Raw genomic sequence first — 27797 nt, forward strand, 5'->3', positions numbered from 1 at the left:
AATCCTGAGGGAATATTTTAATGGTTCTAAAAAGAATCTATTGGCGGAATTTATTCGAAGTTTACATAGGGTCAGAAAGGTTTGCAGGCCCGAAGAGGCGAATGGCCTTAAGGAGCTAAAACCTCTATAATAAATGTTTTACCATCATTTATTCATCTACACCAGAACCGAATTTTTGGAATTATTTTTTGAAACTGAAAGGATTTGAATTTTTAGTTCCAAAATTCGGGTTAAGAGTACAGATCTAACATTTAGTTTCAGAATCTAGATCTAAAATTCATATCCTGAATTTTATTCCAGAATTCTGAAATTAAAACCATTAAATTAGCATTCCTTATGCAAATTCTGAACAAAAAATAAAGAACTAAATTCTGTTTCAAAATCTGGTCAAGAAACCAGTTCCAGATTCCAGAATAAGGATTCAGTTACAGAGATTTAATCCAGGTTTCCATACAATTTTTGAATTCAGGTTTCAGAAATTTATCTTAAATTCAGTTGTTGCTACTGTTTGAAGGCGACTACTCGTCAGGACTTTCGAAATGCGAATGTGAGCACGACCTGAGGGTAACACCTGGAAAACGTCTCTCTTCCGGCAGTAGTGTTGAAATTGGAGAAACAATATTCTGTAATTGAAGAGTGTTGCATTCTCAACTTTTATGCCGGAAATAACATAAAAACGTCGTGAGTTAATAAGTAGCTATTCACCGGAAGATCTACGAAGCGTGAGAGATGCGCACTGTTTTGTCTAAGCGGACTAATTCTGGTCTTAGAAAAAATGTTCTATTCCATGGGTAGAAAAAAAATCGCATAACTTTGAAAAAAACTTTTTTAATTCACCTAGTGGTTATGCCTTTCTCTTATTACTTATATTTTCAAAATCATTACTAGAAGATTCTGTCAAGATTGTTTTTTCAAACTTGATTAAAATCAAAAGCTTTCCAAAAACTACCATCACCTTTTCAATTTGTAAATAGTTATGTTAAGTAAATACAGATATGAATTTGGCAACCCTGCACCCTAAAGCTTGCTTCAGATAGAATTTGAACAAAGACAATTGCCTGTATTTCAGTTATTTATTATTGAATTCAAGATCTTTTTTCATACAAATGTAGTGTTTAAGAAAAAATACGGATAAAATTATTCGTCACGGTTTCGAAGGAACTCTCGAATTTTTCCTGTAACACGGCTCATTAGGTGGCGCACGCCTTCTTCGTCCATTGTTGTAGCTATCTTATTCCACCAGGTCGTCATCTGATTGATGTCCTTGACAATCTTTCCCTTTGCCTTTAGTCTCCTCTTCATGATTGCCCAGTATTTCTCAATAGGGCGGAACTGGGGACAGTTGGGTGGGTTAAGGTTTTTCGGAACAAACTGAACCCCTTTCTCCGCATACCATTCTTGAACGACTTTGCTGTAATGACAGCTTGCCAAATCTAGCCAAAACATTACGGGATGGTCGTGGGATCGAATGAACGGCAAAATTCGTTTTTGGAGACACTCTTTTTGGTATAGTTCCGATGTCATTGTCTTATTTGTAACGAAAACTTTCGTTTTTGTTTTGCCACAGCTGCAAATGCCCTGCTAAATCATAAATTTTCTTGCAAATTTGTCGGCAAAAACAAATTTAAATTTGACTGGAACATCCCCCCGAGCCGTTGCCAAGTAAAATTTTTGACCTGGGATTTGCCCGAAGTCAGCCTTGGCATAGGTTTCATCGTCCATCAGAAGACACCCATCGAACTTGGTTAGCACCTGGTCATATAGTTTCCGAGCACGAATTTTGACCACACTATTCTGTTTTATGGTCCGATTTGGCTGTTTGCTAGCTCGATACGACTTGATTCCTTCCCGGATTCGAGTTCTCCTCACGGTACTATGGGCGGCACCGAATTTTCTGGACAAATCACGGTCCGACAGATTAGGATTCCTCTTACTTGTCTTCAAAATCTTACCACGCAGTTTCCGGTTGACAGTTCCACTCCGACGATTGGCGTGAGGCTTCCGAATCGTCGTCAATGTGTCCTTATACGCGCCATACGGTATTTCTAGGCAATTTCAGCTGATGCAGACCACAATGGATTTTCCAAATAACTGTGCACAATTTTTACCCTTCTTTCGGCTTCCATGTTGATTGTTTACAAAGTACAGTCAATTTGGGGAATGTCAAAATCATACGTAAAGCTGACAAAATTCCCGACACGTGGGCGCCAAGAACTTCCAAATCCGTCCACCAGGAGCGCCACAATATGAACAAAAGTTTGTTACAATTCTAAATGAAGCAAGCTTTATGGTTAAAGCCGGGGTAAAATAAATGATATAAAAAAGCAAGTTTTATGACTTTGAGAGTGGATAACATTACTGAGAGAACGTGTTGTTAAGAAGACATGTGGAGTGCGATAAATAAAGTAATGATGCAAATACTGTCTAAGCTATAGTGTGAATTTAGAAGTCAACAGTGAAGAAACGTTGCACAGTGGGGAAAAACGATCAAAAACGCGACTTTGCTCAATAATTTTATAAAAACATGAGCAAATATTTTAAGAAATGCAAATTTTTCTGTAGAATCGATTTATGATAGTTAGAAGATCCGCAAAATTCACTATCATGCCCGTTTTGCTCCAATTCCTCTTTCTTCTGACTTTACTTTGAAAACTAACTGTGAAACACAGGAAAAAATTCAATTCCACCAATCGGAAGGTATTCCTGGCATGCTCATAAGTTAGATAAATGGATTGTTTTTAATAAGATTGACCGCAAACAACTGTATTCTGTTTTACCCCCAGTCATCTTCTTCTGTGAATTTACAGAAGAAAAGTTCTACTGATCGGTGTTTGAACCAATTTTGGTTAAACAAGACAGTTCTATGTTTCGCATATAACCTCAAATATTAATTTACAGATAGTGTTCATGATCGCATGCTTCGTACTACGTCGTTTTACCCCAATTTTCCGACAAATATAATTTTATGATGAATTCAGATTTATAATCTAGAAGCAGATCCACTATGACCTACCAATATTGGTTCATATTACGTGGTTCATATCATGATCCAATTAAACACAATAAGAATGACAGTACTAGCCTGTTTAACCCGTTTTACCCTAATTTATTTCATAAGTCGTATTTCTGGTTAACCTTTCTTTCGCATACCGAAAGCAGGCTGATTGCGGTTGATGAAAATCGATTAATATTACGAAAAACGACCTGAAAATAGGATTACAAATAAATTCAATGACCGCACGAATTTTGTTATACCGTTTTACCCCAATTTATTTCATAAGTCGTGAATTCAATGTGGAGCAAAATCTTAAGACTAAGTTAAAAGATAAATTGGGGTAAAACGGTCCAACAAGTTTCGTGCGGCCGTTGAATTCATTTGTAATCCTATTTTCAGGTCTTTCTTCGTAATATTAATCGATTTTCATCAACTGCAATCAGCCTGCTTTCGGTATGCGAGAGAAAGTTCAACCAGAAATACGACTTTTGATATAAATTAGGGTAAAACGGGTTAAACAGGCTAGTACTGTAATTCCTATTGTGTTTAATTGGATCGCAGATATTTTGCACGTATTATGAACCAATATTGATAGATCGCATTGGATCTACTTTTGGATTGTAGATCATATTTCAACTGAATATTATAACTAGAAAAGAAATGGGGTAAAACGGTGCAACGAGTTTTCTGCTGTCAATAAAACTACATGCAATCGATTTGTTAGATTTTTTTACATCGGAAACACTCTATTCGCTCTTCTGCAAGTTCTTCGGTTTCATGTTATATAGTTAAGCTTGAATACAATGCAGTATAAAAAGGGAACTTGGGGTAAAATGAACATGATAGCGTTTCGTGCGGTCCTTCTAAATACATGGAATCGATTTTACTGACCATTTTACACCAAAAAAGTGCTTTGTGGTCAGCTGTATCATGCCTCCAAAAAAATCGTCGCGTTTTTGGTCCATTTTGCCCCACTGTGCGTTGGTTCGGGAGAATGTAATATGTGAAAATTTGAGAAAAAGTTTGCACTCAATTATCTCTGAAAGAACTCAACCGATTTTCGCAAACAAAGATTCAAATGAAAGGTCTTATAGTTTACTAAAAATTTGTAAAACATTTTATCTGGATCCGACTTCCGGTTCCGGAACTAAAACGTGATAAGTGGAAAATTACCAATTTCATTAGCATTTTTTCACGAACGACGGTCAAAAACAGGTACAAATCCCTTAAAACTGTCGGATAAATTTTCCTAGTTTGCAGAGCTTGTTAGTTTGTGGGCATAAAAACTTAATTCGGCACTACTGGTCCACCCTTTTCCAGGTCCGGAAGCACCGAAAGTGGTGATGTAAAATTCCAAAAATAGAATTCACTTCGATTTTTCTGCGATGCTTGAACCGATTTTCACAAATCATGATTTGAAGTGAAGCTCATTTTATCTTCAAAAATACTGTGAAATTTCATCCAGGTCTGACTTCCGGTTCCGCAGTTACAGGGCGATGAGTGTCGAAGCTTTCAAATTGGCATATAGAATGACAATTCAATACCGTATAACGTGGAAGAAGAAAAGACAAAACGAACGATGCGTGCTTTGTTCTTTTTCGCTATACAGAAAACGAAACGGTTACGAATGTCAGCTACTAGTGTGTGGTATTGGTAAAAGACGGTGCTGTGGTTGATAAAAAAATTTGCTCTTTCATAAGTGCGACCGAAAGAATAACAGAATGTAAAGCTGGGGGAAAGTAAATGATTTAAAAAAAAAATGTCAATGAATTAAAGTTTATTTGAAAAAAATATGCAATTTTCACAGCCGGTAGTGCAGTAATACCGTGTCGGTGGTGTAATGATGGCAATAATAATAATAATAAAAAATAATAATAATAGTAATAATAATTATAATAATCCTACTACATGTTTTATGCTGCTGATTCATGCTGTTTAGCTTAACTTACATATGCAGAAGTAACAAAAACGCATTTTCGTTTCATTTGTTAAATTTCGTTTAATTGGTTTAATCAAAATAGAGCATGAGATAGTAAGTCTAGGTTTAACTAGATTCAAAACTGTTCCAATTTGTAGGTCATATTGGTTGCTGGCAAACGAATCAACTTCGGCTATTCCGGTCATCTGAATCCAATTTCGAAAGAATTTGAAATGGTGATTGAAAACTGCAAATCACCAAACTTGCTTCAAGATGGCCAAATCGATTTTCACAAATTTATTCTTACGGTTCCACACGGAATTCCTAACTTTGTTGTGGATACTATTTCCGGTACTACAGGGTAAACAGGATTTGCAGAGTTTGTAAGATTAGGTCCGACCAAATTTTCTTATTTCTATTCAATGAACAGTTGTTTTTTCGCGAATTTCACGGTAATATTTATGATGTAATGAATACTATGAGAAAGGCATCAGGCACACCACTAGGTGGATTAGAATAGGATTTTTCATCTTTTTTTGTTTTCTAGCTTCGCATTTTTTTTAAATACTGTTTCCCTCATTCAACCAGTGCTTCGCCTTAACCTTGTCGCACAAAGCGAGTGCACATTTCCACCCGAGACAAACCACCCGCCTATCAAAGGTCCACTTAACTGGCCATGGCAACAGTGCAGAAGCGAGAAACAGCACATAATTACCGGCAAAAGTTTTGCACGCGGACTGAACTTCTTAAAAACTCATTACACAACATCCAGCAGCGACAGCAGACAGCTCGACGTCGAGAGGCGTGAATCAGAAGGCGCCATGTGGGTGTGGATGTGTGTGCTGGACTAGAATAGTGAAACAGCTCGGTGCTGAATGGGGCATGATGTTTAGTTTAGTTTGTTTACTGAAAACATTTAGCTCGAAATTAATCTTTCCAGCAGTTTTCTTCGAAATGCATCCCAACAAGCAACGGGCGAAGGCTAGCAAACTGGATGACTGTTGAGCTGGTATCCCTCAAATGTCCTTGGATATATTTAAACCGGTTGTAGATCCATGCTCTCTATTATTTCCGATCAATCGAATTTCATCGTTGTAAGAACTGTTTTGAATTTCGATACATTCCGGTGACGACCACAATTAGGTTAAAATTTGGGACAAAATGAATGTTATAAAAATATTGATACAGTTATTGCTATAGGCATATAATTTTTTTCGTGCGGGCACCAAAGGGTTAAGATATCTCACAAACCCCCACTTCACTTGCGGCACGGTGGAGGAGATCCTTTGAAAAGGGTGCTTCTCAAGAAGTAATTATACTATATGACGAGTTCGTTGAAACGTGGAATGGGCAGCTAAACATTCGCTAACGCTTTTAGGAAGCAGTCTTGGTGCTGATGCTGAAAATCTTTTCTCATTTTGTTTCCACCGCCAGCCAACATTCCAACTACAGTGCTGGGAGGGCTGGGGCTTCTTTGAACGTGTTGAAATTCTACGAACCATGATTTTCAGAGTTTCTGTTTAGCTTTACGGTGAAGATTCTGGGCCGGGTTTCTGGGATTGAACTGCTAATGGCGTTACTTCCCGGTCGGACTATTAGTCAATGAGGCAGAAATTGTTGAATGGACTCTGATGCGGTTGAGCGACTTCTGGGTTTTTCAGGAGATCCATTTTACTGTCTAGAGTTTTTTTTACGTAACGGGAAAAACAAGCGTGAGAAAAGTGTATATATATAATACAGCATCTCGCTTTAACTATTTAGGAATTGGGAAAATCGATTCCATTTTCGAAGGGATGGCATTATCTTATGAATATTTTTTTTATAGGAAAGCTGGTTGCACACCTTTTGGTAATATACAAATGATTGATTATTGGTAATAAATTGATTTCCACTTTCTCGCCTACTGATGATATTCAACAACATGATTTATTTATTTATGCGTCAAACAACTGTAGAGTACAAAATATGTTCCATATTTAATTTTGGTCTGTTAATCTTCTGCGATTTAGTTTCAGACTTTGTATTATTTGTTTTCTAGACAAAGTTCAATTGATCAATTGACAGTTTACGACGTGACATGGCATAGCATCATTCTATTAATAAGATTATTTTTTGCATAATTTGGCTAACAAAATTTTGCATAAAACTAGATTAGAGTTTATTGTTTACATGTGTAAAATTTCGTCACAATCCGTCAAGTGGTTACTGTGATTGCTTCCTAGTGAGAAGTGCTTCGACAATATATTAGGGACGCATTCATTTTCTACTTAACAGGCTGGTTTGATGCTTGGTTTAATGTTTATATGACAAACTAGGGATCTTTCCAATGGAATGCTATTGTGAAAAGAGAGAACAAATTAGTTAGTCTGAGAAGGTTATGGGTTCTCTGGTGTGTCGAGTATGAAACTGAAATAAATCACATTCATTTTTCAATTATTTTTCAGATGATTTAAGCAGTGTTGCTACAATTTTTATTGGGGAATTTATATCTACATTCATAAAATATACGCAATTTTCCATCAAACATTGATGAAAAATTTATCAAAACTGTTATTTCATCCAGAAAGGTAGGCTTAATATTCGTTAGTTCAAGCCACTTTAATAAACTTGTTGCACTCCATATATAAGTACATAGATCAATGACACACGTACCAAATAAAATGTACGTAATACACAAATTACCAACACAAGTAAACATGGTGTACATTTGATTCTTGAGTATAATAAGAGATATTTACAATTGGATCCACCCATTCTAGTAAAGGGTAAATTTTGAATAGGCGCCCCATAGTAAAGTAAGTCGTATTCATGACAAAAATAAGCCAAATATGATAGAAAAATTAAGCATGAACATGCCATGTCAGCTACCAATCAAAAACTGATTTTGAATCTCGCTTATTTTAACACCCGCACCATAACAAACTCTTTCAGCGAAAGTTCTATCCAGAATGGGAAATCGCTACTACGGCTCTATGTTTTTCTTACTCAAGTTGAAAAACTACACAGTTGCCAGAAACAGTTGCAATATAAAAAAAAAATTCTTACTATTTCGGTTTTGCTGAGAACCTAGTCGATATTTTTAAAGGGGGGAGGGTGCTTAGGATCTAACACTTTTGAAAAATCATTTATTATTTTTTTATATTTTCTTATAGTAAAACATTTGAAGAATTTTCTGTGAAATTGTCAAGCCCATTGGAACGAAACTCTGGAAGATATGGATCTTTATCTATGGCTATCTCATTCTACGAAGAAGCAAGAGCTCGGCGCACAGGCCCAAGATTTCTACTTCGATTGACTTCAAAACTTAACAAATCTTTCTTGAAATGTTTCGTTATAATAAATTATAATAGAAAAAAATATGATTTTTTGAAAATGTCAGGCCCTACGGGCTTCCTGGAGTAATTAATTGTTTCCATTGATTTTATCGACAAAAACGTTTAAACGCGTTTTTCTCGAAAGCAAGTTTTGAAAGTTCGTGTCCATCGTCATTCAGAAACTACTGCACCATTTTTTTTTTCAAATTTTGCACACACTTTCTACATATAGAAACCCAGACCCCAACGTTTTCCTTTTCGTTGTTTGTTACTTTGGGAAGGTTTAACCGCTACAAAATGGCGGATTTTTTCGTAAAAAATCGTAGTTTTCACTTTGAACAACCACCAAAAATTAAAAAAAATATTTAGAAATCAAACAGAAACGTTGGGGTCTAGAAAAACTTCTTCTCTAATACCGTTTTCGTTTTTGAACCTACACGCTGGCAACTATGAATCCGAGTAAAACGAACACGTGTTACGCGCCCTAGACAACAACTCATATAAAAAAGAAAAAATAAACAAACTTGCATGGATATCGTGGTGCGACCCGAGAAAATTTTCAGAGCGAAACTACGCGACGTGAGTCCGATCCAGAGCGACCCCAGGTTGCTAAAACAAACACATCAACAGTTGTTTGGGCGACTCTGGGTCACCTCTCGGGCTGCTCTGATCAGTAAACGAAAACGGTATAGCTATGCTGCGTTCAGTTGTTCACTTCTGATTAGTCTGCGCTGAGATACAGTGGACACCGCAAATCATGATTTTTAACAAGCGTTCTCAAAAATATCTCTTCAACGAATTATTTCTCAATATTTTTCCACGAAAAAATTACAAAATGTTGTTCGAATGATGCTTTTTATCATGCAAAACGTTTGTACAAAAACGTTAAAAATCTTCTGTATTCAATATCATTCAAAACAATTCCTTCAATTAAATGCAAATGTAAAGAACATTAAAATATCTGGCACCACTTGCACACTCTGTAGTCAACAAAACGCATTCAAACCAATACACACAGAATCCAATTAAAAAGAGCCGAGAAAAAATGCGACTTTTTACCTAATTTTATATATATAAAAAATAGGTATAGAATTCGCTCAAACTTTCGAAAAATTTTTCGAGGCCCGGAGGGCCAAATGACATATACCAATCGATTCAGCTCGACGAACTGAGCAAATGTCTGTGTGTGTGTGTGTGTCCGTATGTGTGTTGTCAACTAAGAGGTCGAGATCTCAGAGATGGCTGGACCGATTTTCATCAAACTAGTCGCAAATGGAAGGTCTCCCCGTCACCCAAAACGCTATTGAATGGTTTTGAGATCGGATGTTTACTTTTTGAGTTATACAAAGTTTTATGTCAAAATTTTCAGTTTTTTGACAGTATCTGTCACAATTGACCTTGAAAACAGAATATGTTTTCAGACTTAGATTCCGCACGGTAATACCTATCCAACAAGCCATAGATTGTTAAAATCCGTCCATTTTTAACGGAGATATCGAAATTTTTCTGTAAGCGACTTTTCCCCCTATTCCAGCAGTAGGAGTTTTGAGCGCTGTATGACAAAGAAATGCTTGGGAGCAACGGAAAACACGATTTTTTATACTGTTACATACAATTGTTTCTAAGAACCAAAAGGATTGTGTACAGCATTCTTTTTCATGACATTTAGCCTCGGACCGATTTTGGCACGGCTCGTTTTTGGCAACATAATCGTTCGAATATGACATATATAAACCAGATGATGGCAGAATTTTTTTTAATTATTTTGTTTTAAACTACTTACAGCAATAAATGCTGGAACAACATAACATCCATATACCATTCGAATCAGTTCGTCGAGATCAGCAAATGCGTGTGTGACAAATAACTTCAATTAATTTTCTCGGAAAATTTCTTTTCTACAAATTCAGATTCATACGAAAAGTCGTATGCTCCCAAACAAAGTTCCTGCATTATGTTTGGTTCCGACCTGTGTAACTCATTTTTCTTGAAGATGGCTGAACCGATCTAAGATGCAAATGAAATCTAAGAATCATCTAAGATTCAAATGAAAAGTTTCAAAGTTCTATAAAACATCTTGCTTTTCAGTCAGATCCAACTTCCGGTTTCGGGGATTGTATAAAAATGTCTATTCCACATAATTTAATCAGGTTTATCGGGTTAGCAGATTTGGATAGTCGATAAAAAAATTAACTTTTTTCAGTTTTAGTGGTATTCAGTTGTCGATCAGAAGGCACCTAAAAATTTAATTCGTGCTATGATCTCTCAAAGATGTCTTAACTGATTTTCAAATGTTTTGAAACAAATGTAAAGTGTACAGCTACTCAGGTGAATTTATCTGACTTCGGCCATACCGCTTTTAGAATTCCGGTTCCAGTATAAAATCGTTTCTCAAAGCTCAATCGTTTTCTCAAAAAAAGCCTAATCAAATTTCAGAAACAAAAATTTTAATTAAAACAAACTTATATACAAAAATCAATTATTTTATCCAATTATGACTTCCGGTTCTCGAATTACATGATGATGAATTTTTAAAATTCAAACCGATATAGAAGATGACAATCCCGAAAAGCTTCAAAGTTGAACTCAAAACTGTTGTAATTTATTCGTCATATGGCCATACGAATCGGTTTGGGTTATGCTGGTTCCTGAATACCGGCTCTGGAAGTACCTTAAATTACCGTAAACTCTAAAGTGGAACTTACATATCATGGCATGTTTAATCGATTATCACACTTCTAGATTCAAATTCGATCCGATTTGCAGTTTCGACATTACAGAGTAATGAGTGATTAAAATCTCAAATTGTCGCTTAAAACGAGGGTCATTAAAATAATGTCATGAAAACTTAAACACCGAAGAATATTCATGCAAAAAACACATGCGGATTGATAACAATAGGTATCATCTCACTGCTAGGTGGATTAAACACGTTTTTTAATTAGAATCTATCAGACTGTGAACCTAAAGACTGTCGCAGAAAGTATGGACGCACTTTGATTTCGCTGCAAATAATTCACGAGTGTTAGATATTCAAATTTTATTCGATATACTGATAATAATAGACTACAACAACAGAATATTATTCTCAACATTTGCTACTTAGCCATTGTAGACTAGCTGACGCACCTTCTTGCGAACGTTCCTCATTAAATTCCGTACGGACTTCTTGGCGACAAGTTTTGACACTGTTGAATGGTTTCGGCTGCCGAGACATGTTTCCTAAGATGTGCCTTCGTTAATGCCCAAAATTCCTCAATTGGTCGAAGTTGTGGGCAATTTGGTGGATTCATGTCTTTTGGGACGAAAGTGACAAGAAGCAAGATCTGGCCAGAAGACAACAGGATCCTTGTGGCTTCGAATCATGGGTAGAAGTCTTTTTTATAAACATTCCTTGATGTATATTTCGCTGTACATTGAAGCAGTGGTGATGAAGGGTTTCGAAATCTTGCCGCAGCTACAAATTGCTTGCCAGACCATAGCTTTCTTACCAAATTTTTCGACTTCAATCGATGTCTCGGACTGGTTTAACACCTGCGCTTCTCGCACCGTATAATATTGTGGTCCCGGCAAGGATTTGTAATCGAGTTTCACGTAGGTTTCGTCGTCCATGATTATGCAGTTCAAATTTTCAGCAAGAATCATGTTGAACAGCTTTGGAACCCTTGGCCTGATCGATGCTTCTTTTTTCGGACTACGTTTTGGTTGTTTCTGCTTCTTATAGGTTCGAAGATTCAAACGTTCTTTAGCACGAAGAATATTTGACTTCGAAGTGCCCACTTTTTTGGCCGCATCCCGAACTAAACCTCCTTCTTTTGCACGAACGCCTTCAGTATACGTTTATCCAACTGAGCAGGACCTTTTTTTCGACCCGTTTTCGGTTTATCCTCTAAGCTGTTATCCTCACCGAACTTCCTGCTTGCATTTCGCACGGCTTTTTCACTTACTCCTTCCATCTTTGCTATCTTTCTCAGTGACAGTCCGCGTTCTGTGCACAATTTGTGCACAATTTTTCGACGTTGTTCTGCTGAAAGTCAACGCATTTCGCAAAAAATTAATGAAAACGAATAAACAACATAAAAATTGACAGATTCTGAACCATTGCGAAATGGTAGCGGTTTTTGGTTGCGTCCATACTTTCTGGGCAGTCTTTAAATTGATTACATTCACTTCTGATTTGCGTAATTAACAGATAAGTAATTCTAGTTCTTTAGATAACATTCAGGGACTGATTTTGCATAATGTTCTCCAGCGTTGTCCACTTGTTGCTGTACTTTGCTCCAACGCAAACGACTAGCAGCAGGATGACGCAATCGCTCTTGTTTAAAGCGAAATTCTCTCTGCTCATTTCCAATAGAAGAACTGCCGATTGATTCCATACTGAACCGAGTTTGAAGCTTTTTCACTAATGGGCGGTCTCAACGGCAACAAAAATAGAAACATATTTAATTTTGATGTCGATTATTTCATTTCAGATTTGCGCATTTCAGTGAAAAAAACAATCAAACGGATTTTATTTCTTGCCTTCAGAAGGGTCGAATTGTGGAATTTTCTATGATATTGAACATTGTTCGGAACATTTTTCTCGAATACGAAGCAGTCAAATGCTGGCTTTATTCGCATTTGTTTAGTGTAAATTTTGCACTGCGAAAAGTGCACAAAGCTAAACAAACTATTCTCGATTTACACTAAACTGATAATTTTTATTATGATTTGCAGCGAAGCAATCTTTATAGTTCTTTAGGTAACATTTGGAGCTATAAGATGGTCGGATTTTGCATAATACTGTATAGCGTTGTCCACTTTTCGTTTTCTTTCACTCCAATGCAAACGACCAGCATCAGGAAGCGTCCTACAATTGATTCAATACTGAACTGAATTCTGATACTGGAACTAGAACTGATTGCTGGACCTAGACCTACCGGACTGATACACTTGCTTTGCTTCCTGCTCAGTCAACTGCGCAGGCTAGACTGAACGAAATATATGAAGTGTTAACCTGTTATACCTACTCAGGTATAAGAAAGGCGTCATGAGTTTTCTTATTTGATACTCGTTGATACCAAACTTATACACAATACACTTATGCTAACGCAATCCTCGAATCTTTTTTTATATTCAGTTGTCGGTATGGCCATTAGAGACATATGCGATTTTACCATAATCTCATCTCGGGTCACTATCTTTACGTTTCGTCTTAGACTCGTCAGTGCAGAGCAGTTTAAATTGAACTGCTTACTGCGAACTTAAACAGTTCAATTTGACCTGCTAAGCAGACGTAAAGTTATTACTATTTGCAACGCACTTGTAATAAGCACAGAAGTGCTAAGTCTTTCCTGACGTGCCGAACGAAAACAAGTTTTGAGTAACACTGGCCGGTTCAGATGGTTCAAATTTAACTGTTTAAGTTTGCAGTAAGCAGTTCAATTTGAACTGCTCTGCACTGACGAGTCTAAGGCGAAACGTAAAGATAGTGAAATTGATTATGTGCCCTAGCACAAAATAAGGTTAATCCCTAAATGATCATCTCGGGTGTTGAAACGCATTCCACGGAGCGGTTTCTCGAGTCGAAGGAATAGGGAAAAGTCGCAGGGAGACAAATCAGGTGAATTCGGTGGTTACTGAATGGTATTCGTTTCGTTTTTAGCCAAATGTTCACGGATAACGATAGCATTGTGTGACGTTTTATAACGCTCAAATAATACCCCTTGTTGACGGTCTGGTCTTGTGGAAGAAATTCATGATACACAACACCCATGTAACCAACGAAAACTGTGAGCATCGCTTTCTTTTTCAACTCTCTCATCATCATTCACAGATTAATTTGTGCAATGTCGTCGCACCAATGAAATGTTGTTGCAAACCCAATTCTATTTTGAAAAATGTACAGAATGGAGCACACGCACAATCGCAGATGTACTCAACACCGCGTAACTTTTACAAATGTCCAGGTATCTAGCTGAAAATCTGATAAAATATCAATGACAGATGTGACAATCCAAAAAAACAGGCGGATGGGTAATGTCAGAGAGATCACTGGATGTCGTCAATACGAAAAGAACTGACATGTTCCTTAACACTTCCGAATATCAATTGTATGAATTATGCAAGCAATCTCCTTTTTCACATTTTTCGCAAAAACAAAGAAGGCTTCAGTTGATCTCGATTACTGTGAATTTCATACAGCGAAAAGTGCACAAATCTAATCAAACTGTTCTTGATTTGCACTAAATTAAGGATAATTACCTTCGATTTGCGAACAACAAATCCTAATAGTTCTTTAGAAAACTTTTAGAGCCATCAGAACGGCTGATTTTGTGTAATGCTTTCCACCGTTGTTTTTTCACCAATGCTAATGACTGGCAGCTGTGACGTAATCGCTCTTGTCGAAAGCGAAACTAGCTGTGCAGACGACACAAAATACATCTGCTCGCAGTGGCGATAGAATCCAAACTGATTCAATTTTTGTTAAGAGGTTTCTTTTTATGTGATTTCGTTTGTAGCTTTTTCACTAATGGGCGGTTCTAATGGCTATTAAAATAGCCGCATACAGAATTTTAATGTCGATTATTTCATTTCGGATTTGCATTTCATTGAAAGAAACTATCAGGGTGCTGTACGGGATTCATTCCTGCCATTCAGAAGGACCAAATTGTGGAACTCACTACGATATTAAACACTGTTCGGAACATTTTCCTCGAACGATTTGTTGTACAGCAGCAGATATTTTGTTCTCTTCCTCTGAACGCGTTCTGATTGGCTGGTGTTGACATGGGTCTAATGAGACATTTTTTTCAATAGTGTACTATTGAAATACTTCAATGTTGTTGCTATACACGTTTAAATTGAAAAGTTTCGATCCTATTGGTAGTTAGATTATATAAATCCTTTCACAGATCACTGAGCTATGAGCTTGTAAAATACGAGAAAGGCAAATGCGCCTTATGAATTATTCTCTTTGATACTCGTTTATACCAAACATTTCAGAAAAGTTTAATTTTGAATTATTTGAGATTATGTCACAAAACTGTAAATTTTATCATAAAATTGTGATCATATTTCCGATGGCATGTAGCAAAAATTATGTTGATTCGTTAGATACAACAATAGATATTCACGATCAAAAACTTGTCACTCTCTCAGAGGGTAACTTTTGAAAAGGCACCCCATAGTAAAGTAAGTCGTATTCACGACAAAACTAATCCGGGAACTTGTTGATCAAACTAGTATCACGGATAAACACGTTGATTTAAACTTGTTAACTTTTTATATCATAATGCGATAGAATACCCAAAACTCCGAAGAATTATTTTACTTGGCATGGCTTCATATAGTTATGGTCGGAAATATACGAGAAAAAATGTCTGCGAATGCGGTTGCTACCATTTATCAGAAGTCACGATTACTCAAGCTCTGTTTTGGGCTTTTGTCACTATGAGAAATCCATCCTGGGATATACGGTACATGAGGTCAAATAAGTACCAAAAACAGCCAATCCATCAAACTGTCCACAACTTCGGCCAATAGAAAAGTACTGGGTTTGAGTTTAAGCGAAAATTCTTCGAAACTAGGAAGAAGGCAAATGGTACCGATGATTAGAAGAGAAGATAGAGAGTTGTCATCGCTGGTGTACGGAACCTAATGGCGGGTCTACCATAAAGAGTTTGAGAATTTCACCGAAAAAAAGGATTAACATCTTAATCAACTGTTTGTAATGTACCTTATGATAAAAACAGAACCGGAATTTTCATTTTAAAATTCCCGCGCTTGTCCAATCAGTAAACTTTTATTCTCTCAACGTTGGCAACACTTTTATACACATTCTGTCAAATTTCGACGCATATCGTACGATTAGTTTTTGTTTGGCGTCTATACAAAGAAGTTGAAAAATTTTCGTGTGGCGATTTTTATAATGGATGAAAATTTAGAACAACGTGCGTGCATCAAATTTTGTGTTGCAAATGAATTTAAGTGTTCCGAAACGTTGAAAATGTTAGAAAAGGCCTTTCGTGAATCGTGTCTAGGAAAAACACAGGCATACGAGTGGTATAAACGCTTCAAAGGTGGTCGTACAAGCTTGGATCATGATGAAATCCCTGGCCGCCCAACAACATCTGTTACTGAAGAAAACATTGAATCGGCGAAGCAAATCGTGTTGCAAAATCGTTCTGTACCGATAAGAGAGATTGCTGTGTTGTTGGGCATCTCTTATGGATCAGCCGAACACATTTTAACTGATGTTTTGGGTTTGAAACGCGTCGCTTCTCGGCTGATGCCAAAAAAGCTGAATTTCATTCAAAAACAGCGTTGTGTTGATGTGGCCAAAGAGATGATTTCCAACGCAGATAATGACCCCACACTCATCGAATTCATCATAACTGGTGATGAGGTGTGGATCTATGAATATGACGTCGAAACCGCACAACAATCGACCGAATGGCGCTTCGAAGGCGAGCCGTTGTTCTAAATTTTCATCCATTATAAAAATCGCCACACTATAATTTTTCAACTTCTTTGTATAGACGCCAAACAAAAACTAATCGTACGATATGCGTCAAAATTTGACAGAATGTGTATAAAAGTGTTGCCAACGTTGAGAGAATAAAAGTTTACCGATTGGATAAGCGCGGGAATTTTAAAATGAAAATTCCGGTTCTTTTTTGATCATAAGGTCACACACACAACTATTTTATTCTGAAATAAACAACCGGTTTTGTTAAATCAAGTGTAATTTTTTCTGAAACTATTTTTTTGGTGTCCGAAATTAAATGTGGACAGGCTTTACACTGAAGCACGGGTTGCGAGGTTGACATCGTGATGTTTATATGCTGACTTTACTTCATTTATTGAAATATTTTCAAATGACAAACTTCGTTTGATCTGCTACTCTATGGAATGGTTCGTAGTTTTCGTAGGGTGAATCGTAAACGCTTTATCAGAAATTGTATTGACTTAAAAAATGTTCGGCAGATTATTTTTCGGTGTCGTTTATCATTTGTATATACGATAAATACGATGGGTTTATGGCGAAAATTGTTATATGTAATATTTTACCCCATACGGTGCAACTTCTCATAGATTCGCAAACAGCAAATGAATTGACCCTGAACCTAGTTGATAGTCTAGATAATTTATCTATTTGCAACCACTCTATCGGAGAAATGAGTACTATCCTTCCTGATCCACACACTTTGTAGAAAAACCCCACCGCTTGTTTCATTCGAATTTTAATTTTCAAAATAGCTTTTAAATAATTCACCCGCACTTTCCGGGATGAAAGGGTCACATTTCGGAAAACAGAGCAAACCTCACCAACAAACGGTTTGTCCTATATATTTTACGAGACGTTGCTACCGGGATGCCGGGAAATATGTGTTACGGGGCCTGAATGTACGTACACATGCCGTAAGCCGCAAAACGGTGTAGATTCCGAGCGTTTTAGTATTCAAAGCCAAACAATGTGGGGTTGTAGAGGGTTATGGTAAAAGAGAGAAAAAAAAACATACGGCCAGGTTCATCGTACCACGACCAGGACCAAAACCAGGACCGGCCTAGCAGTGGCGTTAATAGCTGCAGCATTCGCACCAGACTGGAACAAATCTGGCACATACCTGAGCTTGACGCTTTTGAGGGCACCGAAAGGAAACCCGAACTCTAATTTCGATGTGTGTTTATTATCCCAGTAGAAGGGATAATGGCGGTGGCCTAGTCTGAAAGTAAAACTTGACATAATGTTGAAGGTACACGAGAGGCAGCGAAAAAAAAAGAAATTAATAATGTATGTCATTTGCGTGACCGAGGCTGGAAGATTTCATGCTGTGTTGATCTGAACAACTATCAAGTTGAGCGTTTCGTATTTTTAGTTTGGTTGGTCTCAATTGTGTAAAGCAAAGCGACGAGCAAATACAGAGTGCATATTAAATGAATCTTTCAAAAGCTTCATAAAAACTTCAAATAGTCAATATTAGGGTATCCAAATCGTCGCTGTCACTCGTTTTGCTTAAGTTGTTCTCTTTTTCGAGTTTATTCAAAAGTCTAGCTGTCAAACTCGAAAGTAAACCGAGTGTGTCTGATCATAATATTTTTTTTAGAAACCATTAATCAACCGATTACAGCAGGCCCGTAATCAAAAATCAAATCAAAAATAAATATTGAATGAAGCTTCGTTTTATATTTCAGTATAAGGATGAATATGCTTGATCAAAATTGTAACCTGTAATGAAGAAGCATTTAAAAAAATCAAATATATTTCCGTGTTGTGAACCAGACATATTCGAGGGACATAAAAGATACATATTGGCTTTAATTTTATTGTATGGACAATGTGTTCTGATACAATGTTGAGACTTCAACTTCGATTTCAACAGCCTTTTGAGAGAATTTATATTTCAAGCTAATAAGTCTTTTCCAAGATTATTACTAAATCAGTCCGTTTTTAAGGTCAGCGCAAAATCAGTCTTTTTCAAGAATTGTTCAAACTGTGAGTCTATTCCAAGACTAATTTAGCCTAACTGATTTAAATACTTCGAAAAATGCCTTCGACCTTTCATTTGATTCTGTCAAAATCGGTTCAGCCATCCCCGAGAAAACCTAGTGAGATTATTTGACACATACACACGCATTGACAAAAACACACACACACACACACACACACAGGGGGCAGCAGGGACTTTGTCCAAGGGCTTGACGACCCCTCCCTCGGCAACTGTGAGTTGTGGGGCTTGTCTAGGATGTGGTGGAGTTTGGCAGTGGGCTCTGTTGAACTTCTATAAAAAGCTGCATGTGTCCGCAGGCAAGCCCTTCCTAAGCGACCGTGTGCCGCTTAAAGCACACAAGCCCTGCGGGAGTGCCCATCGGCACATCAGGATTAATATCAGTGAAATCCTGATTATGGTATACTGGTCACGGCGAACATCAACGGACAGGATTTTCTGGTTTATGGATAGGATATGACGACTTTGGGCTGACAGTCGTGCTGTTCTGCTCCCTCAGTAAGGAAGGGTGATATCGACTTCAAATGGCGAGTAGGATAACAGTACGGCTGCCTCCGTCCCGGTAAAACCGTGGCAGGCCTTCGGATACGTTCGATACCCGTACATCAAACTTGATGAGTACTAGGCTCGGATGTAATATTCCCGACTTACGCCGATCCGGCTCTGAACACGGTTCTCATGAGGGGCCGTGTCAACCCTAGCATGGCCTCACTGCTTGCATAGATAACCATGGGATCACAGAAGTCAACTAGTTACTTCGGGTGGAGATAGCGGTCCGAAGGGGGGACCCTGGAAAATGGAAGAGAGCACTAACCAAAAGGAAGTTGGAACGATGAATCCGTTCGCCAAAGGCGGTTTATCGAGATCTCCGCCCCTGCAAAACCAACATGGGCACCAGTCTCGTGATAAGGAGCAACAGAAGTTGCAGCAGCTATCACAGCAGCAGCCGCAACAGCAGCAGCAACAGATGCACCAGCCAAAGCAGAATGTGTTGAACATAACAATGCAGAAGCCGAGAGTACTAGAAGCGAAAAGTTTAGTGGACGAGCTCCATAGTTTCGTGGACGCATGGAACAACATCCACAAAGAAATTAAAGAGATGGTCCACAGAATTCGGAAGGCGGTAGTATCGGCCGTCAAAGAGTACGAAACGATAGTAGAACGAGCAAACACAGCGGAACTTACATTAACATCCGCTAAAGTTGCCGCTATCACGAGTTCTCTGAAGCAGGGAGGCACCAGTGCAGCTCCGGTGAGCTCAACGAAACAAGGGAAAGAGGGGGTTGCTGGGGTGGATAATGTCTCTGTTTCTATTACTCCGAAGAGGCCAAGAACATCTCCAGGAGACGAGAGACCAGGCGGTTCCAAGAGACCTATACGCCTAGACGAGGACTCCTCTGAGGAGGCGGCTGAGCAAAAGGAAGGATGGAATACTGTTGCTGGCCGGAAAATAGAGAGAAAAAAGAGTCAGCAAAAGCGAAAGGAGCGGAGAAAATTGGAGCAGAAGGGGAAAGAAAAGTTTGTGCCTCGTCAAAGGACACCAAAAGGGGACGCAGTTCTCGTCAAGGCTAACGAGACTATGACGTACGCAGCAATCCTCAAGAAGGTCAGAGAGGACCCGGAGCTGAAGAATCTCGGTGAGAACGTGGTGAGAGCAAGGCGCACGCAAAAAGGAGAAATGCTTTTCGAGTTGAAAAAGGACCCTACGGTCGACAGCTCGACCATGAAGGAGCTCTTGGGTAAATCATTGGGTGAAGGAGCGGAAGTGAAAGCTTTATGCCCGGAAACGATGATTATTTGCAAGGACCTAGATGAGGTCACCTCAGCAGAGGAGCTAAGCGGTGCACTTAAGACACAGTGCAACCTGGGCTACGTGCAAATTATGATCCGTCTAAGGAAAGCATATAGTGGCACACAGACCGCGTTGATTCGTCTACCAACAATTGCTGCTAACAAGGCATTGGAGGTAGGTAAAATAACGATCGGATGGTCGCGGTGTCTACTGAGAGCTGTACCGCGAGTGGAAAAGAGAGCGGAAAGATGCTTCAAGTGCTTGGACTTTGGACATCGAGCAGGAGCTTGTAAAGGCCCAACATGTTCCGAACTGTGTTACAGAAGTGCTTGAACGAAGGCAACTTCCCAGATATGTGGAAGATCCAGAAGCTGGTGTTGCTGCCGAAGCCAGGTAAACCACCGGGTAATCCTGCCTCGTATAGGCCTATTTGCCTGCTGGACACACTTGGGAAACTCCTGGAAAGAATTATTCTCAACAGGTTGATGAAATGCACAGAAGGCGAACGAGGATTGTCGAACATGCAGTTCGGTTTTCGTCAAGGAGTGTCGACGATTAATGCAATCCGGACAGTGCTTGAGAGCGCTGAGAAGGCGTCCAAACAGAAGCGAAGAGGTGACCGATACTGCGCCGTGGTTACAGTGGACGTGAAGAATGCTTTCAACAGTGCCAGCTGGGAGGCCATCGCCACAGCACTACACCGAATGCTGGTCCCAGATTATGTTTGCCGAATCCTAAAAAGCTATTTCCACAATAGAATCCTGGTGTACGATACGAACGAAGGACAGAGGTCAGTGCGAGTGACGGCGGGCGTCCCTTCAGGGATCCATTCTCGGTCCGACTCTCTGGAACGCTATGTACAATGAGGTCTTGACACAGCAACTTCCCAGGAAAGTGAAAATCGTGGGCTTCGCGGACGACATATCGTTAACGGTGATGGGCGAGTCTCTCGAAGAAGTAGAGGCCTCGGTGACAGAGACGATAAGCACGATTGAGGGCTGGATGAACGGAGTCAAGCTACAAATAGCTCACCACAAAACGGAAGTGTTGTTGGTGAGCAACTGCAAGTCGATCCAGCGTATCGAGATAGATGTAGGGGGACATGCGATTTCAACTAAGCGAGCTCTGAAACTTCTTGGAGTGATGATCGACAACCGGTTGAACTTTCACTGCCATGTCGACTATGCCTGCGAGAAGTCCGCGAAGGCGATAAATGCAATAACGAGGATCATGCTAAATGTCGGTGGCCCGAAAAGCAGCACAAGGCGTCTGTTAGCTAGTGTATCTTCGTCAATACTACGGTATGGTGCTCCTGCCTGGGGAACAGCATTGAAAACGAAGAGGAACCGTGAAAAGCTCAACAGAGCATTCCGGCTTATGGTCATACGAGTCACGAGCGCCTACAGGACAATATCGTCGGAAGCAGCAAGCGTTATCGCTGGAATGATCCCAATCTGCATTACCCTGGCGGAGGACATCGAGTGTTATCAGCGTAGAACCACCAGAAACGTGCGAACGATGGTTCGAATCGATTCGATGGCGAAGTGCCAGCAGGAGTGGGACAGTACGGAGAAAGGTAGATGGACTCACCCACTCATTCCACATCTGTCGCCGTGGATGAATAGACAACACGGAGAGGTAAACTTCTACCTAACGCAGTTTCTATCTGGCCATGGTTGTTTCCGGAAGTATCTGCATCGGTGTGGTCACGCTGCGTCTCCATTTTGTCCGGAGTGTGAGTATGTTGAAGAAACGCCAGAACATGTGATATTCGATTGTCCCCGGTTTGCGGAAGTACGTAGGGAAATGCCTGCTCTAAGGGTGGATAATATATCTGAGGCAATGTGTCGTGAAGAAGGCACGTGGAATGCAGTAAACAAAGTGGTAACACAGATACTCTCGGAGTTGCAGCGAATATGGAGAAGGGATCAGCGAGTAAGCGTCGGATCGAGATAACTTCCTTCGTCGGTGTAGTCTTGATCCGTCGTCGGGGACAAGATGAGTAGACCACGTCATAGCATCGTAAGGATACGATTATCGAAAACGTCGGTTTCGAGAGAACTCCCAGCGTCGGGGAACTCTCTGTCGCGGTAGGCTAGATCCTTCGGCGGGGACTAGTCGAGTAGCCACCACAACACCGACTTGTGTCGTCGGGGCGCCAGCGAACCAGAAGCTTTGCTCCAACTGGAATCGCCGGACCGACCTCGGCACTCTCTCGTGTGTCCCGTGTGGTGTAACAGGGGACTCGGTGTAACAGAGGACTCGGTGTCGGGAGAGCCTTTTTCGCCGGGGAACTCTCCGTCGGTGTAGTCTAGATCTTTCATCGGGGATTAGACGAGTAGATCGTGGCGTAACACCGTTAAGATAGTCAGGGCACCAGTGAACCGGAAGCCATCCTCCAACCGGCATCATTGGATCGACCCAGGCATCCTTACGGTCGGGCCGTGGACGGGTATCGAAAACGTCGGTTTCGGGAGAACTTCCATCGTCGGGGAACTCTCTGTCGGTGTAGGCTAGATCCATCACCGGGGACTGGTCGAGTAGCCGCCACAACACCGACTCGAGTCGTCGGGGCATCAGCGAACCGGAAGCCATGCTCCAAACCGGAATCGCGGAGCCGACCTCGGCACTCCTTTGGGTGTCCCGCGTGGCGTAAAAGGGGAAACTCTCCGTCAGTGTAGGCTAGATCCATCGTCGGGGATCAGGCGAGTAGTGTGGTGCGACGTAGCGGCATTGGATCGTCGAGGCGCAAAAGGTGGATCGAGATGGATGAAGAGAGAAACGCAGGAGCTCATTCTCTCTCAAACGAAGAAGTGCATGAGCACAGCCGAGATGAATAAAGAGAGAAACGCAGGAGCTTATTTTCTCCCAAACGAAGAAGTGCATGAGCACAGCCTCCCCCGAAGTATTGAGCTTAGCTTAGTTCCGGGGGAATCAAGGCAAGATGTCCAAGGTGTTTTAGTGGGTAAGGTTCAGCCAGTCCCACTCGCTGGTTCACAATAGCGGTAGCTTGACAACTACTGAGCGCGTGAGCTGGGAAAGTACATAAGGTATTTCACCTTGTAAAAAAAAAAAACACTCACACACACACAGACATTGCTCAGCTCGATGAACTGAGTCGAATGGTATATGATACATGGCCCTCCGGGCCAATTATTACTAGTCGGTTTTTCAAGTGATTGCATAACCTTTCTATATGAGAAAGGCAAAAAATGTATATACGCTATTTGAAAGGGTTTATATGGGAGATGGTTTTCCCAAATTTTTAATCCTTTAACTGCCATAATGGTGGAGCTAGGGTGGTTCTTCAGGTTTTCATCTTATTTCAATTTTTCAAAAACCTCTTTAGTAATTAAATTGAAAAAAATCAGGAATATTTTTGGAATTATTGGAAACCTTTCTGATTCTTTCAGAATTTTTCAAAATATATTTCATGTAAAAAAAAAATTGTTCAAAATATTCCATTTTGGTACCACTCTAGATTTTACATAAAAAATAAATCATTTATGAGTAAATTACCCTGTAATATTTTCAGAATTTTTAAAAATGTGGACGGGTATAACATCAGAAAATTAAAAAAAAAATCATTCGGGAAACCATGCGTCTCCATCAAATTGTCATCATCCGATGGAGACGCATGGTATTTAGTTCTAAAATCATATATCACATGCCATTAGAACTAAATACCATGCGACATAGTTCAACGACAGAACAGACATACCTCAGAGCGATCTGGAATAACTTCGGTGTTTTTGGACCGCTGTGGTTCCGTATGACATAGACTAGAAAAAAATCTGTTTTTTGACGCTGGACGCATCGAAATTGATCAATGGTATGAGTTATGATTTTTTGAAAAAATAATTTCGTTGAAAATCCCTACCCGAGTATTTGGGTGTTAATTTGACATAACTGTTTACAAATTAAAAAGGGTATGTTAGTTTATACCCAAAGAAAGTTTATAAATTGATTCCAGTTTACAAAAATATTCTTTACAGAATCTTCATTTCACCACTAGGTGAATTAAACAAAGGTTTGCTTAACGGTTTTCGATCATTTAGGTGTCTTAGTGCAACTGATTTGTATGAAATGCTAATAATTAATTTCAATTACTTCGTCTTTCGTTTTCGACACATCAGTGCTGTCGCAGTTTAACTTAAACTGCTGTACCCCCTAGGTGCTTCAGAGTGAGAAAATCTTGAAGAAAGATCGTGCGAAAAAAACATTAGCTCCTTCTTAAACAAAAAAATCAGTCTTGAGTAGAATTGATCTCTCCATCCACACCAAATAAACGGTTGGTCTTATTAAAGACGTTTGCACGGAGTACGAGAATCCTGATTAATTTTTTTTGTAAGTAGTCACAGTGGCAGCAGTCCCTTGCTTCGGTTCCACACTGGACCCTTGATAAGATTTGCTTCTATAAGCTTCTATTTTAAATCAACACACAGACGTTCCCAGGCTATGGTGCCCACTTGGTCACTGTTTTTTTGTGCTGATTCAAATAGATTGTATAAAATTGTGTCTTTATAATGTGTGGTTGTGTTTTATAGTTTAGTTGTTCGTTTTGTTATGATAATGGTCGTAGATCTGGTTTTGTGATAATGTAAATTGTGGTATGTGGTTCTTGTAATGGTCTGTATGGAATGTAGTGGTAATAATTGTAATAGTAATGTAATAATGTAATAATGGTAATAGTAATAACAATAGTAATAATCTTTAAAATTTGTTTACCTGTTATTGATGTATTTTTTTTTACATACTTATCTATACTCTTGCGTTATTTGTTCGTTTCTTTTTTTAAATTTCTGGTATTCTGCATCATTCTTCTTCTTTTCTTCTTTCTTGTTCTTCCTTCTTTTCCAAGTTTAAGAGCTTCTCTTAGTTCGATTTTCCAGTTTTCTCAGTGTGAATAAATTTCATATGGAATATAAGTGTTGAGTTAGGAATTATTTACACATGCAATTTACACATACATATACATCTACATATGCACGCAAACATACTCACACACATACATACATACATACACATGTACTTCACAAGCAAACATAGTAACATTGAGCTACTGTTTCTATTCTAAAAGATTCTGACTAGGGTTAGTGTACCAATAGCCATCTCATTAGTAGTGTCACCATGTTATTTTAGCGATTACTCAACTTTCAATTAATGCATTAGGATCAGATCGAATACAATATCTTTGCTTCGGATTTGTGAAGCACTACCGCAGAAAAAGTAGTTCGAAAATCGTTCAATACTGTTGTTATAGCGACACGAAAACTTGAAGCGAATGCTTCTAATTTCATCTTACTTTTGAAGTCAATCTATCGAACAGAGACAACAGATCTCACTCTAACTAATGGTTTTCGTATATGAGATGACCAATGGAGCTGAGATAAATGAGGATACCGTGACCCTACTTTTATCTCTACTATTAGTCGATCGTTAGTTCCGATTTGAAACGGTGGCCTTTATTACCGTTCTTGCATACACTTCCTCTTACGCTTAACTCACAGATCATCTCACCCATCAGGTCTCACATGACAACGACACAACCTCACAAAATGAACTGGATGAACATCGTTTGAAAGCTATCAGTGGTTTGCTCATTTGTTCAGTCTGTATTATTTTATTCTATTGTACAATATTCTATCTAATTCCACAGTATTCCATGGCTCACAAACCACCAATAGACGTCAAAGATGAACTGCATTTACCGTTCGTTTGATGTCATCGTGTGAAACCCAATTGGGATACGTTCACTCCATTTAATTTCCACTTCACACTGGTAATAAGGGCCGGTAGTATGAAAATGAAACATAAAACAGAGCTCAGTTAAGCCCTACCGGCCTCTCCAAACCCCGGCTGTTTGGAGCGTAATGCAATCAACATCTTATTCAAGTCGTTCCGTATTTCATTCATTAAATTCAATAATTAAGCTAAAGCTGTAACATATATCTATATTAAATTCTAACTGTAATTGATTGTATCTGATGATGTTTGCAATACCGTCAAGCACACCAACCACGGGAGAGAAATAAATGGTTTGTCTTATTAAAGACGTTTGCACGGAGTACGAGAATCCTGATTATTTGTTACCTATTTCTGAAATTCGCTTAGGGGCTATCCTTAAAAGACGTCACGCTTTTTTTGACGATTTTTGACTCCACATCCCCCCTTTGTCACAGAAGCAAAGAAACCCCACCCCCCCTATGTCACATGTCACGAATTCAAAATAAATAAAATTCATTTCAATACATTGTCAATATGTATGACAAACCATACAAATATGAGGGAAAATCGATTTATTACGTGCTGTCATTAGATTAAAAAATATCCCTAAAACTACAAAATCATCGGAATTATTTTATTAATATCAATTGTATAAATTAACAAAAGTATTTGGTTGGAATTGATGAAACATTTAAATCATCTGTTTTATTCCTCCTAGGGGTACACAGATATATTATTGTTTTAGGTAAAGAATAATATTTCCTTAGTGTAGCATACAGGGCTGAGAAAATAAAGACCAAAACCTCATCAAAACGAGATCACTGCCGGAGAATCTTTTCATGATCAGTTGATCGGTGAATTTTAAATCACATCGATCAATATCGGTACTGATCTTCCGTCACACAATGGGTAGTGATTTTGAGCTAAAATGATTCTTGATTTATGTAAGTTCAATCATTGGATGATTCGATAAGCTTTGATGTTGGTGGAGGAAAATCACATATGATCAAGATAAGACATGACATAATCTACGTCTGAAATCGTTGATCTCCCGCCCTTTTTCAAATGGAGTACAATTGAATAAACTGCATCAGAAGCAGTAAAGAGAAATTCTTATGATATACTATTATCAATGCTAGAAAATCAAATTACTGAAAAAATTGTCAGTGCATAACTTAAGTTAAACCGTTTGAAGGCATCTTTTTCTTTTTTACTCATATTAGGCAAAATTTATTTATTTCGCTAATTTACTCGCTCCTCCGTGCACTTTTGCTGATCACAATAGAAATGATTTCCTGCATCATTCATTTCCGAATTTACAAGAAGATGCTTGTACATCTACAAATACACGTTTTCCTATAGAATGTGAACGTTTATTGTGGAGATTTTTTCAGGAAATAGGGCAAAGTAGTAATATAATTAGGTATTTCAAAAATGCGCTCATTGAAAATATTGGACGTCACATTCCAAAAACCTCCCCCACTTGTCCCTGTCACAAAAGGTCACGTTTTATGAAACACCTCCCTTCCCCTTGCGACGTGACGTCTTTTATGGACAA

The 27797-nt window shown here is 38.9% G+C and overlaps 1 protein-coding gene across 17 annotated transcripts in view; it reads right to left on the minus strand.

The window, feature by feature from the left end:
• The window catches only part of LOC131434696 (cell adhesion molecule Dscam2), a 446907-nt gene that overhangs the window by 215049 nt on the left and 204061 nt on the right, over positions 1-27797 (minus strand). The window lies entirely within an intron of this gene.

The sequence above is a fragment of the Malaya genurostris genome, chromosome 3 (assembly GCF_030247185.1).
Source record: "Malaya genurostris strain Urasoe2022 chromosome 3, Malgen_1.1, whole genome shotgun sequence".
NCBI classification, from domain to species: Eukaryota; Metazoa; Arthropoda; class Insecta; order Diptera; family Culicidae; genus Malaya; species Malaya genurostris.